This window comes from Bufo gargarizans, chromosome 6, assembly GCF_014858855.1.
Source record: "Bufo gargarizans isolate SCDJY-AF-19 chromosome 6, ASM1485885v1, whole genome shotgun sequence".
NCBI classification, from domain to species: Eukaryota; Metazoa; Chordata; class Amphibia; order Anura; family Bufonidae; genus Bufo; species Bufo gargarizans.
The window spans coordinates 76,402,347-76,409,399 of NC_058085.1; the positions used below are offsets into that span (position 1 = coordinate 76,402,347).

Consider the following 7,053-nt stretch of genomic DNA (forward strand, 5'->3'; position numbering starts at 1 on the left):
GCACAGTAGCGTGTATGTGAAGTTATTCAGAATGACCCTATGTGCACCTTGAATCTGATATACCCTTTTAGGGATAGATTTAAAATAGCTCTGATACAGCAGAAACCACTAAATTAGGAAATTGCTAAATTGGGAATTGTATTTCAACCTAGAACAAAAAATGTGCTTTGACGGACACTAAATAACTTGACCAGCCACAGCAGTAACAACAGATTTAGCTGGATATAAATTTGAGGCCTATTATTTAGGCGCTGGGTGACAAGTATACGTTTACTGACAGAATTAGACTGGGATATGGCCAAAAAATAACCACACTATTGATGGTTAAATGCACTTGGTGTGACAGCTTGACCCTGATGTAGGATTTAGCCAAAAAACAACCTCACCATTGAGGGTTAAATGCACTTGGTGACAGCTTGCCCCTGATGTAGTATATGGCCAAAAAACAAACCAGACTATTGATGGTTAAATGCACTTGGTGTGACAGCTTGACCCTGATGTAGGATTTAGCCAAAAAACAACCACACTACTGAGGGTTAAATGCACTTGGTGACAGCTTGCCCCTGATGTAGTATATGGCCAAAAAACAACCAGACTATTGATGTTTAAATGCACTTGGTGTGACAGCTTGACCCTGATGTAGGATTTAGGCAAAAAACAACCACACCATTGAGGGTAAATGCACTTGGTGACAGCTTGCCCCTGATGTAGTATATGGCCAAAAAATAACCAGACTATTGATGGTTAAATGCACTTGGTGTGACAGCTAGACCCTGATGTAGGATTTAGCCAAAAAACAACCACACTATTGAGGGTTAAATGCACTTGGTGACAGGCTCAGCTTGCCCCTGATGTAGTATATGGCCAAAAAATAACCACACTATTGCTGGTTAAATGCACTTGGTGTGACAGCTTGACCCTGATGTAGGATTTAGCCAAAAAAACAACCCCACCATTGAGGGTTAAATGCACTTGGTGGCAGCTTGTGCTGGCGCACCACAAGACACGAAATGGCCGCCGATCACCCCAGAAAAAAGAGACTGAAAAACGCTCTGGGCAGCCTAAAAACAGTGAGCAATTAAATAGCAGCAGTTCAATCATCCACAGCTGCAGATCGATCTCTGAATGAAGTCTTTTGGAGGAGTTAATCACTGCCTAATCTCGCCCTAACGTCGCAGCTGCAACCTCTCCCTATGCTGATCAGAGCAGAGTGACGTGCGGCGCTACGTGACTCCAGCTTAAATAGAGGCTGGGTTACATGGTGCTCTGGCCAGGCATGGCTGTGACGGCCTCTTGGGGCAAGTAGTATGACGCTTGTTGATTGGCTGCTTTGCAGCCTTTCAAAAAGCGCCAAGATAGCGACGAACACCGAACCCGAACCCGGACTTTTATGAAAATGTCCGCGTTCGGGTCCGTGTCACGGACACCCCAAAATTCGGTACGAACCCGAACTATACAGTTCGGGTTCGCTCATCCCTAATTCTGAGGGAATTTGGAAATTTAAGAAATGGAAGTCACTCATTAAGTACCGATGATGTAAGTTTTGATTATGACGTGTATATAATGTTTTTTCTTTGTTGTATGTGTTTTTTTTGTGTAATGAAATATTTCAATAAAAAAAATCAAAAAAAAATCTGTTCTTATCAGTTTAATATCTGATACGTCCCCTATCTGGGGACCATATATTAAATGGATTTTTCGAACAGGGAGATGGAAAAAGAGCTTGCTCTGTCCTGGTATTGCAGTACCTCCAGGACCGGTGCACCCTTTCTATTCCAGTATAAAAAAACTGAATGAAATTGAGTGATGGATTTCAAGGATCCTTCCAGCAAGCAAGTGGAAAGTTGCTGTGTCCTGCCTCAGGAGTCTGCACTTCAGCTTCTCCTTCGTCTGTGATGGCTGTGCTGCTTTTTGCATACCTGCTGCTGCTGCCTCTAGCCTGTCAATCTCCTAATTGCATCAGCTGTGTGTGGGTTTGTTCCAGCACCAAGCAACCCAGCCAGCCAGCCAGTCACCTCTCCTCACAGTCCAAATCCAATTAAGATTGATGGCTTAATTGTTGTGTTAATTGGCTTATCACCTGAATGAATGAAGTGTTTGGATATCACCTGAATGAAGTGTTTGGACCTCCACTCCACGCACCTTGGGATTGATTTGGGCCTGTTGTGCACACCTGGGCAGTCTGCTGAGCTGTTCCTGGGAATTGACCCTTCAGTAGCAAGTTGGTTGGATGTAACCAATTTGCTTTTGTAGCGCTTTAGAAAATAAGTAAAATTTGTTTGCCTGTGTCTCCTTCTTGTGTATCTTTTAAACTCGATGGATGACTTGGAGGCTAAAAAGTAGTGCAGCACTTCCTATGTATCAGCAACACCTGGACCTGCCTTGTCTGGCCAATGGACGGAACACTGCACGTGTCACAAGAGGCCTGTCAGGTCAGAGGTCAAGTAAGGTCAGGTCAGTGGATGACATCACAAGGGTCCTGACGGAACACCCAACAATGGGCCCGTGACATCACAATCAACAATGCATACCCTTTTTTAAAAAAATTTCCTCACTACTCTCCATTCACTCCTTATCGGTCTTTCTGCTTGGCGTGCTTTGGCACCAGGAATTTCGTGCAAATAAAAGGCGTGACCAAAAGTGGTGGGCGGAGCTATGCAGATACGAAAAACACAAAGTGGAGCATGCTGTTGATTTCAGAGCGTAGGACGCACGTTTTCCCTGGTTTCTGAGAGAAATAAGCCTCCCGGACTGTCTCTGCAGCTGGGGCCTGTAGCCTATCGCCTTCACAAGTGTTCTGCATTGAGGACCATCGGCCTGTAGGGCGAACCCTGATCTGGTTATCGCTTCTCTGCCTTTTGGCTAAGATCAAGTGTTCTTTTAAGAGCAGCGAGTTTGACTGTGCTTAGCCAGAGGGTCTAAAGGGAAGGCGAAGTCGGGAAAGAAGCTGAGTTATGGCTGGCGAGTTCCCAAGTGCTCCGAATACAGTGAAGCTGTTTGTTCCTGTGGAGAAGAAAGAGACCTGGAGTATCGTTAATGTCCATGGCGGAATTATCGAAGAGACTCTGAAGATGAGCCGAGAACAGATCTTCTGCGTCCAGGTGTTCAAGAGTCAAGGTTTCTACGACATTACCTTTGTGAACCAGGATGCCCTGATGACTTGTATGGCGAGGAGTCAAGAGTTGAAGGACCACCCGGATCTTCAGGGAGTAAGGTTGGTGACTTCTAGCCCCAGGGAAAGGGGTGAAAGGCGGAAGAGAACCCCTATCACCATGCAGATGTATAATCCTTTTGTCATGCATGAGGAAATTATAGCCTTTTTGAAAAGGTATGCAAGCTATGTTTTACCTGGGGAGAAGAGGCGTAATGTTTTGGGGACATTTAATGGCCAACGCCGATTCTGGGTGGAGCTATTGCCTGATACTGATGGATACATGGGGGTGTGTCATCCACCCCAGACTTTTGCTATTGGTCCCAATCGGAGTTTTCTCTTTTACCCGGACCAGCCCACTTTTTGCAGAAATTGCTTTTGTTTTGGGCACACTAAGGAGGAATGTACAACTGGCCCTGTGTGTCGGAACTGTTTCATGGGCGGTCATAGAACCGCAGATTGCATGGAGGCCAGAAAGTGCCACTTCTGTGGTTCTGAGGATCATCTGGCCAGGTCCTGTCCGAAAGTGAACGTGCCCAGTCAAAGATCCTTTGCGGAAGTGGTGGGAGGGAGTGGGCCAGCACCCATAGGATTTGGGGGCTCTTTAGAAGTCCCTTCGGACATTGAAACCCAAGGCGTGGAGCAGGATGTTGTGCCAGAGACTGTCCCGGACCCCTTGGTGGCAGAGGGGGATGAGCTCCAGATGCAGGAAGGTTTAGAGGTTGGAACTTCTCTGGAAATGGTTGAAGAGACTCCAGGAATAGAAATTGAAGTGGCTTCTCGCAAAAGGAAGTCAAAGACTGAGGACTCTCAAAAAAAAGGGGGAAACGGTAAGGCTGTGGCCCATCCAAGCCAGGGAAGTGGGGAGGAGGGAGAGGCTTCAGTGGACTCGAATATAGACTCTGACAATTCATCTTTAAGTCAGGAATATTTAGACAGTAGATCTGTTTCCAAATTGACCCATACCCTAAATTTTGTAAAGGTAGTGCAGGATGTTATAAAGGGGAGTGCAGAGTGGAAGGAGATGCAGGGAGTACATATGCCCAGCTCCTGCACTCCACCCAAAGAGAGTAGGGCTCGGGCCCGAAAAGAGAAATGAGATGCATGATATGTATGATGTTTTCTTTTCTACCATTATGTAACATATGACGAAGCTTACTATAGGTTCCTTAAATGTGAGAAGTCTAAGATCTGCTTCTAGGAGGGCTGCAATTTTTTCTGTTATTTCTGCATATTATAACGATATGATTTGTTTACAGGAATGCAGTCTGGAGGAGGAACCTTTAATAGCTGGGTGGACAGGAGGACCTAGTGTCTGGTCCACGTGTACACAAAAAAATGGTGGGGTGGGAATTTTATTTTGAGGTTTCGATATACAAATAAAAGAAGTTACTCATATTATCCCAGGTAGGGTATTATTAGTTAAGTTTGAAAAGAAAGGCGTTTTGTTTAAACTAATAAATGTTTATGCACCTCCTTGTAGGAAAGAGAGGGAGGAGTTATTAGAAAAATTAAATTTTTTCTTGGGTGGGAGAGAACATACTATTTTAGTTGGGGACTTCAACTGTATAATTAGGGATGGGGATAGAACAGTTGGTGGGGATAGAAAAATGTGGAAGACAACTTAAGGAGATAATTAGTCTTTTTGGTTTACAGGATGCTTTTTTACAGCAAAGTGATAATCCTGATGGTTTTACCTTTTTTTCTGACAAAGGAAATGTAAATTCTCGTATTGATTTCTGTTTTCTTTCCAGGTTCTTTAAGGTTAAGAGTTTTTCGTTAAGACGAGTTCCGTTCTCGGATCATGCCTGGCTTGAATGTGTTGTAAGCATTGATGAAGAATGTCCGTATGGAAGAGGGGTGTGGAAGTTGAATGTGTCTTTGTTAGATGATGAGCGTGTGTGTGATAATTATTGTGAGTGGTTTAGTAGTTGGGTGAATAAAAAAAGTGAGTTTGAGAATGTAAAGGATTGGTGGGAATGGGTGAAGGGAGAAACAAAGAGTTTTTTTATAAAAAAAGGATGTGAGAAAGTGAGGAAGGAACGTGAGGAGTACGAGAGATGGCAGGTTAGGCTGCAATACTTGGAAGATTTACAAAAGCATGGCTGGGATATGAAAAATGAAATTAAGGATGCTAGAGAATGTGAGGGTGTTTTTAAATAAGAAAGGGAAAAAAATTATATCACAGGCAAGGATGTTAGTGAAAGAGAAGGATGAAAAGTGCACAAAATTTTTCTTTAAAAAGGTTTATGGGAAAAAAGTTGGTTTTGAAAGCGTACTTAATGAAGTGGAGGAAGTAAAAGGGAAGGATGGTGTGCTGGATGAGATATGGAAGTTTTATTCTAAGTTGTTTGCACGGAAAGATAGAGAGGTAAGCTTGGAGGAAGAATGTATAGAGAATATTGAGAAAGTATTAGGTAGAGAGGATAGAGAGAGCTTGGGTGAAGATTTTAGGATAGAAGAGGTCGGGGGTGTGTTAAAGAATATGAAGAAAGGAAAGGTGGCTGGAAGTGATGGTTTGCCGGTGGAGTTTTATAATACATTTTGGGGGCTGATTGGGAGTCATGTGTATGAGGTATTCAAGGAAGTTCTAGAGAGTAGGAGATTAACTAAAAGTATGGGTGAGAGTGTGGTGGTGTTGTTGTATAAAAAGGGGATAAGAGGAATCTAAAGAATTGGAGGCCTATTGCGCTCCTTAACTGTGACTACAAAATGATTGCAAAGGTGATAGCTGACAGACTGAGGAGAGTGATAAGTAAGATGGTTGGTGAAGAACAAGTGTGTGCTGTACCGGGTAGGCAGATTTGTGAGAGTCTGTTGAGTTTGCGTGATGTGATTCATGACTGTAAGGAAAGGAAGCAGTCGGTCGCCGTAGTAACGGTGGACTTTGAAAAAGCATATGACCGGGTGGAACATGACTTTATGCTGAGTGTGTTGCGTAAGATGGGTGTACCTGAGCAGATGGTTGAATGGATTAGGGTATTATATAGCGGCATAGTGAGCAAAATACAGGTCAATGGCTTTTTACGTCGCGAAGTAGAAATTAAGTCAGGGGTGAGGCAGGGGTGTCCTCTGTCTCCCATATTGTTTATTTGTATTATTGAGCCTTTGTTGGGGATGTTTAGAAGAGATAAAGTAATGCGTGGGGTAGAGGTACCAGGAAGTGGTGGGAGAGATTTAAGAATGATTGGATATATGGATGACGTGACTATTGTGTGTAAATCTGATGCGAGTGTGAGGAGAGCTAAATTATTAATTGAGTGTTTTTGTCTTTCGAGTGCTTTTAAGTTGAATGTGGAAAAGAGTGGGTTTAAGTATTTTGGGGAGTGGAAAGAACGTGAACCGTGCGTTTGGCCAATGAGGGAAGGAGGGATTGAGGTGTTGGGAATTACTTTTAATGATGATTTAAAAGAGAGACAAAGTTGGGATTTAGTACATAATAAAATAAAAAAGAAAATAGATTTTTGGTCTCTTAGGACTTTATCGCTAGAAGGCAGAGTACTTATCATTAAGGCAGTTATTATTCCAATTATTTTATATGTTAGTAATGTGTTCCCAGCTCCATATAGAGGTCTAAAGAAGATTATTAGATTCATTTTTGAGTTTTTTTGGAACTCTAAGATGGAGAAATTGAGTCGTGCGAAAGTGAAGAAAAGTAGGAAGAATGGTGGTAAAGGTGTACCTGATGTGGAAAAGTTTTTGATTGTAAAGTATGTGAGTAATTGTATAAAAATGTGTAATAGTGATAGTGTGGCTGGTTGTATGGGGAGATTTTTGGCTGGGAGTGTCTTGAGGAAGTATAAATTGTTGGATACAGATTTAAGAAGACCTCTTAAGTTCAATGCGCCATGGTTTTATGTTAGGATCGAGAGGTGCATTAGGAGGTATGGTTTGGATGAGTG

General features: G+C 42.9%; 1 pseudogene; it reads left to right on the top strand.

Annotated features, from left to right (window-relative positions):
* The first annotated feature begins 1,604 nt into the window (after positions 1-1,604).
* On the top strand, positions 1,605-1,770 carry LOC122942821 (annotated as a pseudogene).
* The last annotated feature ends 5,283 nt before the right edge of the window (positions 1,771-7,053 follow it).